The 13,800-nt window shown below is 33.6% G+C and overlaps 1 non-coding gene across 1 annotated transcript; it reads left to right on the forward strand.

The window, feature by feature from the left end:
* Positions 1-1,454: 1,454 nt before the first annotated feature.
* LOC121226228 (small nucleolar RNA R71) lies at positions 1,455-1,560 on the forward strand. Its single transcript, XR_005924085.1, has one exon. It is a non-coding gene; the product is annotated as a small nucleolar RNA R71 (small nucleolar RNA).
* Positions 1,561-13,800: the final 12,240 nt, after the last annotated feature.

Consider the following 13,800-nt stretch of genomic DNA (forward strand, 5'->3'; position numbering starts at 1 on the left):
ACACATACCAATACATCCTCAATTTTTCCTTCTAGATGTGCTAAAGATTGATCTGCTAACTGAAGCATGACCGTAGTAGGTCTAACTTCACCTATCACCAACTTTTTAAATATGGACATGGGCATCAAGTTGATGCTTGCACCCAAATCACATAATGTCTTACCATAATAAGTTGCTCCAATGTTGCAAGGTATAGTAAAGCATTCAAGGTCCTTTATCTTTGGGGGTAGTTTATCTTGTAGACATGCATTGTATTCCTTCGTCAAAGCTACAGTCTTAAATTCTCCAAGTCTTCATTTCTTGGATAGGATATCCTTCATGAATTTGATGTAGTTTGGAATTTGCTCAAGTGCTTCTACCAATGGGATGTTGATATGAAGTTGCTTAAGTACGTCTAAGAACTTCTTGAAATGGACTTCTTGTTTTTACTTCTAAAGTCTTTGAAGGTAGAGTGGTAGAGGATTCTTAACTTGAATTAGTTGTTTCATCTTTTGTGTCAATTCTACATTTAACGAAGTTGTTAGCCTATCAAAATTGACTAGGTTAGAAGTTACCTTATCATATTATGCAGATTCTGGTTATAGTGAAGCTGGATTTTCAACACTTGGTTGAACTTCCTCTTTATCTTGAGCATCAACTTGCTATTCTTCAACTTCGATAGTGTTAGGCTCTAATGTCTTCCCAGTTCTCAGAGTCAACGATGTACAATACTCTTTCCCTAGATTTCTCGAATTCTTTGTATCACTAGGCAAAGCAGCTTGTGATCAGTTCTTGAGTTCAATTGCAAATTGACCCACTTGATTCTCCAAATTCCTTAAAGTGAAATAATTCTTTTCCATATATGCCTTCAATAGGTTCTCTAGGCTATTGGAAGGTTCAGCTTGAGTTGATTTCTAAACTTGTTGGGTAAATACAGGCGGTTGGGTTGATCTAGGTTATGCATAAGTGTTACTGGGTTCAGCCCTTGGTTACTCCAAGAAAAATTAGGGTTGTTTCGCTAAGATTGATTATCAAAATTGGATTACGGTCCTTGCCTTCCTCAGTTCTTGTTCTAGTTACCTACATAGTAAATAGATTCTGAGTTTGACAAAAATTCTTTGAACAAGTGCCCTTCCCCACAATAAACACAAGCTACATTTTCAAATTGATTCGGTGGCTAAGCTGTAAAATTATTAAACCCACTAGTAGTAAAGTTTTTAAGCATTGAGGATATCGAGGATACTTGAGACGCAAGTGAAATGAGAGTGTCCACTTCATATACTCCAGCGACTCATCTTCCTAGTGCTACTCGATTGGTTGGCCATTGATAATTGTTGCTGGCAAACCTCTCAATGATTTCATAAGCCTCGTTATAAGACTTAGAAAGGAGAGCACAATTAGTAGAAGCATCTACTACCATCCTCATGTGAGCATTGGGATCGTTATAGAATGTCTCTAATTGGATACAATGAGAAATTTCATGATAAGGGCATCTTCATAATAGTTCTTTAAACCTTTCCCACACCTCATATAAGGACTTGCCATCCATTTGTTGGAAGCTAGTGATCTTGTTCCGCAACTTAGCATTTTTTCTAGGTGGGAAATACTTCACAACGAATCTTTTTGCTAACTCTTGCCATGTGGTAATGGAATCTAGTGGCAATGAATTCAACCAAGCTCAAGCTTTGTCCCTTAGCTAATATGGGAACAACTTTAGTCATAATGCATCTTCGAGTACCCTGGCTAACTTAAAGGAATCACTCACCTCCATAAACAATCTAAGGTGAAGGTGAGGATCTTTAGTAGGCATTCCACTAAATTGGCCTATTGTCTGAAGCATTTGGAACATGACTTGCTTTAGCTCGAATTATTGTGTCTCAATTTTGGGTCTCCTAATATCCAGATTAATCTCATGAAACAATGGCACTACATATTGTCTTATAGCTCTATCCCCATCATCAGCAATAAGGATAGGATTTTGAGCATGATTTGCTATGTTTCCTTTATTCTGATTTTCAAAGTTTGTCTTTTTGACCCTTCTTTTAAACTACTTATCTTCTCTGTTGTCTAAAAGTCTTTTCAATTTTATGTTCTATAGAGAGTAAGTCAATAATTTGATCAATACTCATAAACATCTGAAAGAATCAAAAAAAAATTAGATTATAATTGAACAAAAAGATAAACCAAATGCAAAATTAACAGTTTCAAAAATAGTGTCTTTTAAAACAGTCCCCGGTAACGGCGCCAAAAACTTGGAACGACAAAAATGTGCAAGTGTACATAATCATATCAAGTAAGAAAGTGACAAGTAAATGTCGAGTTATCATATCCACAGGGACTGTGATGAAAATATTTACGAAATGTGAAATTAAACATATTGATGGTGAAAACAATAGTTGATTTGAAAAAGTGATCTGAAAACTAAAAATTAACTGAGTAAGAAAAACAAAAGGTAAAAATTCTAATGCACAATTTCAAAAAGATGAGTTTTAATCAATATGACATAATTGTGTTAGATCAATTACATTTTTTAACCTAAAAATACTAAACTCGTGTTCATGCTATTACAAATAATTTCACAGCAATTAATCTTGAACATATTATTATGTCAATTCAAAAAATTAATCAATTTCCATAAGCAAGTATAAGATTAATTGAAGTAACAACATAGTAATCCATTGAAACAATCTAATCACAATAGTGTTGCAAGTTATGCAAGTCTAATGTACCATTTAATACTGTTGCTAATTTAACCTTCAGCTACCTTAGAAGATTAAACATGCACCAATTAAATACTGTGTCAATTAATTACAACTTCAATACAATTAATAATTAATTAATTTGTTACCTTAAAATTATAATGCAAGTATAACATAGGCATGATTTTGTTTAATTGAACCAATTACTAAGGCCTAACAACAACACGAACACGATTATAATAATTTAAGTAGACAGAATGCAATCAATCTAACATGAATTAAATTTAAGTCATTTTAATTAAATCAAGAATAACAACACAACAAATATCCATGTTCATGATCACAACATAAACAAGAAAATTAAAGAGAAGGGAACTAGGAAGGAAATCCAGTATTTCTCTTAAGCTAGACTAGTGCGCTCCTCTCCTTCTCTGCTTGTTCTACCAATCCAAGGCCTTTACAGGCACTTGAATTATACTACTCGAAGGTGGATGAAAGCTAATTTTCAAGAGGGAAATGGGCAAGGGAAAGCAAGAATGGAATGCAAGAGAGAAAGTGAGTGAAAGAGAGAGATGTGTGGGAATGAATGGTGTGTGAAATGAGGAAGGGAAGAGGGGTATTTATAGGTGGGAATGCTGCTAAAAATAGAAAATAAATTTGAGCCATTCAAGCTTCCTTGGCTGACCATGCATTGAGCAAGTTTGAATGTTTCAAACGTTGTATATTTTGATTGAGGTAAAAAAGTGAAAGGCACAAAAAGTGGAGGGGTTTAAATAGCATTTAGTGGAAGCTCAAGGGATGATTTGCAAGTATTAAAATCAGCTAAAATTATCTAATTGGATTAGATATAAGGACGGTTTTTGGCTGCCCAATTGCTTGGTGGTTCATTCCTCTATACTTAGCACACTAGGCCACTTTCTTCTTTAGACTTTATATTAATTTTTGACTCAATTAATGTTGGATAAAAATTAAATATAAACTGTGTATAATAATCATTATTGGTCCATCCTTGGCTAGAAAATAATTTAGCCAGGCTCTTGATTCACTTGATGCAAAAACTACCCCAATAGTTTGAGCCTTTTGAGGTATCTGTCGAACCAATTTTCACCTTTTGTGCAAAACTGTCGAAAATAAAAAGCAAATTTGAAAATTTATTATAAAAATAATTAAAATTCAATATTTTAATAATTTAAGTACAAATTAAATATTTTATAATTAAAGTATGGATTTTGACAAAAATTACTACAAAACTATATGAATTAGAGCTCAAAATGTATTAAACAAGTCTATATTTTTGTGTTTCCAGTATGCATAGTACGCAAACCTGTCTTAGTTTCTTAAGTGTGTTAAACCCTTATTCGTATAGATTTTTTTAGTTATGTTTAAAGGCATGAAGATGAGAATGGTAAGACAAAATGATGATTCATTCATGAAAGGGGTAATATGTTACATGAAAAATAGAAAGAGAGGTACAAGGAAAAGTAAAAAAGAGTGCTCAATCATTCACTTCAGATCTACGGGCTCAATAGGAACTTCATCTATCTGAGGATGACCTTTAGGGCTTTGGTCCACATCTGCTAAGTTCTCCTCATTATCTTCAGCTCCTGGCATGGTGGGAGAGGAAAAGATGACTGGCTATTTCCACTCCTCTTGAAAGGCTTCCCAATCATCACCCTCAAGATGGTAGACGTCAAACTTGAGTGACTCAGTAGAGACGTCCTTCAGATACTCTAAGTACAACTTGATAAGATCAAGTAGACCTAGATAAGACTCAGTAGAGCCTCAACAAGATATTTTTAAGTGTCCTCTTGGTATTTTTTGAAGGCTTCCCCATGGGATTGGTATAGCCTTTCCAACTCTTCTTAATGACTCTCCCTTTAAGCCTTGATTTTCTCCTCTAAGATAGAATTATTATCCCTCAAGTGGTTGATTTCATCCTTCAGCTAATTATTTTTGGTTTGAACATACGTATGCTTGCTCATTAAAGTTGTAATTTGGGTAGACAACCTTGCGATGAAATTTCTTAAGGCATGATACTTCCGGTGAAGCCCAACCAAAGTGTTTTCACAAGATTTCACAAATTTCTCTAAATTTGCTACTTTGTTGTTGTAACGGTTATGGGCTTCTCTGAGAGCCCCATTCCAAAGACCATGTTCGAGAGACTTGATCTCTGGAATTTGAGCCATGAGAGATAAAGGATCTTCTAAGGAATTGGAAGAAAGGTAAGATGAGAAGGCTTCTCTTAACTATTGAGGCAACAAGCTTAGTTGTTGAAAAATGGAACTAAGGGGTATATGAGATGGTATTGACTCTATAAAACTGTGCCAAGGAAAGTTGCTACTTGATTCAGTAGAGGTAGCACCTTGTGTTTAAGAAGGAAGGGCAGTTGTCTGAATTTGAGGGATTGTTTCCGAGGCGTTCTCTAATAAGAAGGGATAGAAAATGTGCCTGGGAAGCATGTTTGAGGGGTGGTGCCTTCAGGTACTGAAGGAACCTCGAGAAGACCAAGAACCAAAGATGAGTGAGTGATGGTAGCAACAATGTCCTTGTTTACCTTATGCCTCACTAATGGAGGACATTCGCTACTCCCAGATTCTCGAGCATCCTTGTTTGATCTAGCCCTTTTCTTTATAGATATTTTTCTTGGTGGAGCAACAGTGGTCTTCTCTTTGCCATGATTCCCCCTAAGAATTGAGGAGATGTCCATGTCTTAAGGGTGGGAATTTGACAAACATCCTGCACCATCAACAGTTGAATTAGCTTGATCTGAAGAAATAATTATCCAATTCCTTAAGCGAAGATTACAAATACGATAAAAGTATAAAGGACACTCTCTGATGCGCCCTAATAAAATGTGCGCCAATTCGCTGTCTGGGCCATATGACCAGGCTTTGAAGGCAGACAACATAGAAGGATCAATTCTTTGATGGTGGAAAAAGTTGGATTGTAACCATTTGGACTTAGATTTTTTATCTATCGTAATTCGGTGTAGCATATTAAAATAATTTTCAAACTTGAAGCTTGAATACAAGCATTTTTATTATGTTTTAATTAAGTTTTCATAGTTTTGTTTACATTCAATAGAAAGTGTAATTTGAGTCTTTTATTGACCTTAAGGGCTGAATGAGGCTTAAGGGTGAGCTAATATACTTGGTGAGTGTGCACGAGACCATTAGAAGGAGTACCAACTCAATACTGGTTTATGTGTTAGAACACAGGGAGTTTGATGTCGCAACATAGGGAGCAGAGAACAAGAATTTTAAGACTACCTTTAGTGTCGTGACACAACCAAGGAATGCCACAACACACCTATAAAGCTACCCTAAGTATGGGCACACTACCTTCGATGTCGCGACACATGCACTAGGGTGACACGACACCGGTCCTGTACGAGAAATACTTACAAACCAAGGGTGTTTTCATCTGCACAATCAAATATTAAACACGAGAGCACAAGTTGACCTAGGGTTGAGGATGATGACAACCCTAAAGCTATAAATAGGCTTATTTAACAATTTTTCTAAACAATTTTCATACTGTATACTTTTTTTATAGTTTTAGTTTTTTAGCTTTTTCCTTTTCTTAGGCTTTAGGTTATTTTCAGTTTTGCATTTTTCAGGAGATCTGATTTGTGGAACTTGATAAACTCTTTGTGTATTTTGTACTTCAATTAAATACAATTCAGGATTCTCTTAAACCTTTATCTCTTGATTTTCTATTAATGTTTATCTTTTATATCAATTTTATTATGTTTTTGAGATCCATGAGGAACTAATCCTTTTGTGGGGGATTAGCAACTAGAGGTATGATTAATTGATTGTTGTGCAGGGTTTTCTTAAGTAGGTCAGTTGTTTGGAAAAGGAAGAATTTAAATTTTAGGCTTGACGACCCTAGAAAGTCATCTAGGTGGGAATTAACTCAAAATTGAGGGAAGTGGATATAGAGTGCTGAGCTATACTCGGGGGAGTATCAGAGGCAAGATCATGTGTCAAACTACTGCGTACATAACCATTTTGTCGAGCCTATTTATAAAATTCCAAACCAACTTAAGTCACAAAATGCTATAAGCCGACAAGTCTTATAAGACTTAGGTAATACCTTATGTGGATGACATTGTGCTGAGTTTTGATGTTTTTACCACTTATATTCATTTGAACATACGTGTATATTTGTATATATATTTTGATGGAAACCTATACTTAACATTCTTTTATTTATTTGATTTGTAATTTATTGAACTAACCCATCTAATTTTAGAAATTATGAGTCAATTGTATATCATCCTAGAGTTATCTGTTTATTTACATTGTCTTGTTAATATATTTGTAACAGCCCAATTTCAGTGAAATCGAAATAGTGGTTTCGGGACCACAAATTCGATTCATAAAGAAAATTTATTTTAATATTATTGCATGATTTGCATTATGATAGGAAAGACGTATGAAAATTTTGATAAGAAAATTTTATCGATTACATGTTTAATTATAGAAAGAACAAAATTGCATAAAATACAAAAGTTGAATTCTAGTAGTTATAAGTATCAAATAGCTATGGAATTCAAATTTTGAGTTCCTTAAATGGTAATTAGACCATTAAGAAAAGTTAGTAGATATTTTTGATGAATAATCCATGGAAAATTAGAAAAGGAAAAAGGACTAAATTGGAATTTGGAATAAATAAAAGATGATAAATAAAATAAATATCTAATATCATCATTTTATATCATCTTCTTCCCCAAATTCTATGGAAACCCTAGGAAAGAGAAAGAAAATCAAGCAAGCTTAATTGAGTAGTAATCTTGTCTCGTTTTTAGTAATTTTTATATTTTTGAGATCAGAATAACCTAATCTAGCTATTTTGGGGATCAATTTGTAAAGTTATCAAAGTATTAAAATTTTTCCATGGATGAATATGCTGAAAATTTGAAATTTATGGTAGAAACTGAAATGTTGTTGATAGATAAACAACTTTTGTAAAGTGATGCAACACCTCTTACCCGAGACCGTCGCCGGAGTCGAGCACGAGGCATTACTGGACTTAGCTTACTAATTTGGGGCATAAAAATTTTCTTTTAAAACTAATTTAGTTTCATTCATTCAATATGTCCCTAAAAAGGTTCCTCAAGACCCTAAAACATGAAATTGAAATGGTTCGGGAACAAACCGGAATCAATAAAAATTTTTCGATCACTTAAACAAATCAAAACAATTTATTTCATCTTTCACAAATAAACTGTCCATCTGCGTCATAGTCACTAAATAAATCATAACTTGAAATTCAAATCCGTAAATTTTCTCTGAAACTAGACGCATATATATTTTTGCTAAATTTGTTTCAGAATTTTTGGTCTAGCCAATTAGTACAGTTTATTAGTTAAAATTTCCCCTGTTTCAGTGTTCGACTCCTCTAACCTCTATTCACTACGAATTAATTTTCTCCCTATAATAAATTCAAATAACCATGCCGTTTATTTCTATTAAAATTAGACTCAATAAGGAATATATACATATAAATTATAACTCCTAATTATTTTTTTACATTTTTTAGTGAATTTCTAAAGTCAGAACAGGGGATTCAGAAATCACTCTGACCCTATTTCACCAAAATTTAAATATCTCATAAAATACAACTCCTTTATTTACTCTGTTTCTTTCATATGAAAATAGAGTCAATACGCTTTAATTATATATCTTATTCACTATCTAAATACATTTCTACTATTTTTAGTGATTTTTCGAATTCACATCATTACTGCTGTCTGATATTGTTTTAAAGCTAAATTCACCTTTTTCATGATTTCCATGGAATAACTACCCTAAACATAACACCAAACGTGTCCTTGATTAGTCATTCCAATAGCTAATCATTATCAAGCATTTACATACCATTATATACTTACCTTTGCTCTTCTAGCATGAACTTGTCTTACATTTTTACTATAACTCGTCTTACCTTACCTTACCTTGATATTCTCTTTAAATTTTCCCGATGAACCACTTGGAATACTAAGGATACACGAGTACCTTACCATTTCCATGAATTTTCATGGTCTTACGTGGTATCGTTTTGAAACTTACCATTGTCAGGTCTCGACATGGTCTTACATGGTATCATTTCCTTATGAACTCACCAACGCCATGCCTTGGCATGGTCTTACATGGGACCTTTGCCTTATAGTAACTTATCAATGTCATGTCTTGACATGGTCTTACATGGTATCCTCACCTTAGAAACCTTACCAATTGTCATGCCTTGGCATGGTCTTACATGGTATCCTTAAACCCTAATGTCATGACATTTGTATCCTACACATTCCTAAGGAAATTACTTCTCCGTCAATTCATGCTGAGTCTTATTTGAATAATTTCATAAAATAAACATGCACATGCTGGAAATTAACAAAATTAGTATAAAATAATAGAATATGGCATGTATTTACCTCAAACTTACCTCGAAACAAAATACGATCAACTATATCGATTTAGTCCACTATCTTTTTCTTTCCCCGGTCTAACTCTGGATTTCGTTCTTCTTAATCTATAATAACAAATTTAGATTATTTAACACTCACATTTATTAAAACAGTTCTTGACTCAAACTTTGGCAAAATTACACTTTTACCCCTAAACTTTTACATATTTACATTTTTCCCCAAGGCTCAGAAATTAAAATTCGTCCTATTTTCTTACGTTTTATGACCTTTTGATCATTTTTCCCTTTTATGGCAACATCAAATTCTCACTCTAACATGTACTTATGACCATTAGGTATTTTTACTGATTATGTCGTTTTACTCGTTTTCTCGTAAAATCGCTTAGCAAAAGTTGTTTAACACAATTTCAGGCTTCATATTCTACCATAAAAACATAAAAATAAACACATTTCACCTATGGGTATTTTTCAAAATATAAACCCTAGGTTAAATTATTGCTAGAATAAGCTTAATCAAGTTACCGAGACTCCAAAAACGTAAAGAACATTAAAAATGGGGCTTAGAATCACTTACTATGAAGATTGGAAGCTTGAAACAAACCTTAACTATGGATAACCCTTGACATTCAGCCTAAGGAAGAAGATGAGCATATTTTTGCCATCTTTTTCCCTTTTTAATTCTTTTATTTGACACTTTACTAAAATGCCTTTCACTAAAATTTTTAGTTATTTCTACCTATGTATATCCATTTTTGTCCACTAAAATATAATGATCTAATTACCATTTAAGGACCTCTACTTCAATTATGCACTTCAATTTAATCCTTTAGCATTTAGAACTCATATTTATCAACTTTTGCAATTAAGCCCTAATATGCAATTCGGACATGCAATCACTAAAATTTCTTATCGGTATTCTAACACATGCATCTAATCACTCAGTAAATCATAAAATTAATAGCAATAAAATTTTCTATCTCAAATTCATGGTTTCACAACCACAATTCCGTTTAGGCCCTATTTCGGGATGTTATAAATGAATTTTCATGAAATTGTGATTTAGGGACTAAATTGTAAAGATGTAAACTTCATTGAAATTTCTGATTTTTATGAAATATATGTGCTATAAATGTTATATGTAAAAATCAGTTAGGCTTGGAATAAGGATTAAATTGCATGAATTTTATTTTCTGAGCTTAAGGACGAAATTATCATTTATGAAAAGTATAGGGGCAAAATGGTAATTCTGCCTAGGATGTGAATTGAATTAAATTGAGTATGAAATGGATTAAATTGATGTTAAATTCATTTATACAGATCTAGAAGAACCTAATACTGAGTTGGATCGAGGAAAACAAAAAGTATCAAATTAGTCTATCATTGTATAAGAACATTTATCGAGGTAAGTTCATGTAACTGAATTGTGTATATTTATATGCTTGAATTGAATGTGTTTATGTAAATTGTATAAATATCATAAATATATGAAATGATCACATATCTGACAATGCCCAAAAAATGTCAAGTCCCGTTTGAATAAATGAAATTCGATGGATACAGGATTACCGCATTGGTTGTGGTCCAGCATATGTTGAGGACACACCACAACTCTTACGAGCGTCCTATTAATAGTCCTCTCAAGTTTTCCGTATATGGTTCTTGCGAGCTTTTCGTTATAGCTCTTTAGAGCATCTTGATAGGTTGTGATCCTACATGTGCTGTGGACACACCTTAGCTCTTATGAGCATCCCGATATATGGCTCTTCATGAGCTTCCTGTTAAATTGGCTCTTTGTGAGCTTCCCAATAGTGCTCACTTAAACTTCCCAATATATGGCTATCTAGAGCTTCCCATTAAATGGCTCTTATTGAGCATCCTGATAGGCTCTTCGTGAGCTTTCTGATAGGCTCTTCGTGAGCTTCTTGATTAAAAGTTCTTTGTGAACTTCCTGATTATGGCTCTTATGAGCTTCCCGTTATATAGCCCAGATAAGCTTCCCGATAGGCTCTTTGTGAGCTTCTCGAAATGGGTCTATGTGAGCTTCCCGTTACAAGGCTCAAGAGTATGCTTCTCGATTATGTGCTCTAAAAAGCACCCCCGTATATGAATTGATGACTAATAATAAGTACATCTTGTGTGTACTACCCGAGTATCCATCGATATTTCAAAGATTCAATGGATAAAACTCTTGATATGAGAAAATATGAGAATTAAATGAATTATATCTTGAATATCCCTGATATACCTAGAAATGGCTGCGTGATGAGCTCATCTCTATTTTCTTGATAATCATTTAAATTTTTATGACTAATTTGTTTGGTGAAAGCATGTGTTTAGGCAATTGGTCACATAGTTTTGGATGCATGTTTGTATGCTTACTTTAAATGAATATGATTGGTAAGTTAATTTCTTATTATACGAACTTACTAAGTATTTGAAATGTTTACTCAGCTTTCTTTTCTTTTTTTTATAGTGCTCAGAAGCTCGTAAAGGTTGGAATTGGTTGGAGCATCATCACACTATCCTTTAACTCATTTTGGTATAATAGCAACCTTATTTGGGTATAATGGCATGTATAGGATAACTTAGCCAATGTTGGCATGTAAATGGTTGTTTGCATTCTAGCCATTGGAATGGCTAGTGATGATTTTTTTTGTGAACATATATATGAGGTTATAGTATGGTTAATACATGTGTGCTTGGTATGGTTAGATTTAAAGAATGGTAAACATATATGTCCTTAAAAAATTAAGTTTGAATATATGTGATGATATATCATGTATAATGTTAATGTTGGCTTGGTTTTAATGCCTTGAATTGATTGGTATATGTATTCAAGTATTAATGTAGGTTGAAACCAATTTGGGTGAGAAAAGTGGCCATGAAAATAGCCTATTTTTGTCCACACGGGTAAACACACGGACGTGTGTCTCAACCATATGTGATACACAGCCATGCGCACAGGCGTGTGGTTTGGCCGTGTGTCCCTTGCATCTTAAAACTAGAGAAACAGAATGCTCAGAATTGAGTACACGGGTAGAGACATGGGTATGTGTCTCAGCCATGTAAGACACACGACCCAGCACATGGACGTGTGTCCTGGCCGTGTAACTGCTGCACCTAATTTTCAAAAATTAAATTGTCCAAACGGTCTAGCACACGGGTGTATGGCTGGCTGTGTGACCCAAGTCAGAGAGTTACAAGGGTAAGGACACAGGTTGGAACACGGTCATGTGCCTTACATTGAATGCCCACACGGCTTGGGACACGAACGTGTGATTGGCTGTGTGAGCCACACGACCTAGACACACGGACGTGTGTCCCCTGCACCTAAAAAAATTTGAGATTTTGTGAAAATTTTTTTGTCATTCCAGTTTAGTCCTGACTCGATTCTAATATGTATTTTGGGCCTTGAGGACCCATATGAGGGACATTATGATTGATTGTGATTGATTTTTGAAAATGAATAGTAAATGACATGATTTAACTGTAATTGAACTGTAAACTTTGGTAATGCTCTATAACCCTATTTCGGTGACAGATTCAAGTTAGCGATGTTACAATATTTCTATCAATTTCTTGTATCAAGCTAGCTCAAGTACATTTTCTTTTCTTAGCATGTTTATTTCTTCTTTTCAGTTTAGTTTTTTAAAGTTTTTATTTTGTTTTCGTTTAGTTTGTTTAAGGACAAGCAAAGACTTAAGTGTGGTATTTGACCTATCGTCAAATGTAGTTGTAGTAGCCTGTTTTAGGGTCAAATTGGAACAGTGGTTTCTGGACCACGAATGTGAAGTAGAAATATTTATTATGATAGTGTTTTAAGGTCTACAGTATGATTGAGTAATTGTGTAAAAATTTCATTAAGAAATTTTATCGATAAGGTGTCTAATTTGACTAATAGGACTAAATTGTAATAGGTGCAAAGTAACAGCCCAATTTTGGGTCTAGTCGAAACAGTGGTTTCGGGACCACAAATCCATCGTAGAAAAATTTATTTTTCTTATATTTTTCTGGTATACAGTTTTATGAAATGATTCTGTGAAAATTTCGTTCAAAAAAATTTGACGTTTAAGCACTCAATTTAGCAAAAAAGGACTAAATTGTGAAAAGTGCAAAACTTGAGTTCTAGAAGTTAGTGGTGTCTAATTGCTATGAAATTTTAAAAAAAAGGTCCTTAGATGGTAATTAGACAATTTGTTAAGTTAGTGGACAAAAATGGACATGAAGTAAAAGAAATTTTATGTTTTAAGAAAAGGGCATTTTGGTCATTTGGAAATTAAATGAATTAAAAAGAAAAAATCAAGCTAAAATATTTGTCCATCTTCCTTACCATAGCTGAATTTTAGAAGGGGAAGCCATAGCTAGGGTTTGGCCACTTCCAAGCTCGATTGTAAGTCTGTCCTAGGCCTGTTTTTAATGATTTTCATGTTTTTGATTTTCTTGTAACCTAATCTAGCTTTTCCAAGGACTATTTTGAAGTATTTTCAAAGTTTAAAATTTTACACATGTTAGATATTTGTGTATTTTGATGTCTAATGGTAAAAAATGCATGGTTGGTGTTAGATAAACAACTTTTGCTAAGTGATTTTCGATAAAAATGTCAAAAATGACTTATCTGTAAAAGTTATAAAATAAGTAGTAAAAGTGTGATTAAGTGGAAAATGTGGGCTGGTATAAGTATGAAAATGAT

This window comes from Gossypium hirsutum, chromosome A03 (assembly GCF_007990345.1).
Source record: "Gossypium hirsutum isolate 1008001.06 chromosome A03, Gossypium_hirsutum_v2.1, whole genome shotgun sequence".
In the NCBI taxonomy this organism is placed as follows: domain Eukaryota; kingdom Viridiplantae; phylum Streptophyta; class Magnoliopsida; order Malvales; family Malvaceae; genus Gossypium; species Gossypium hirsutum.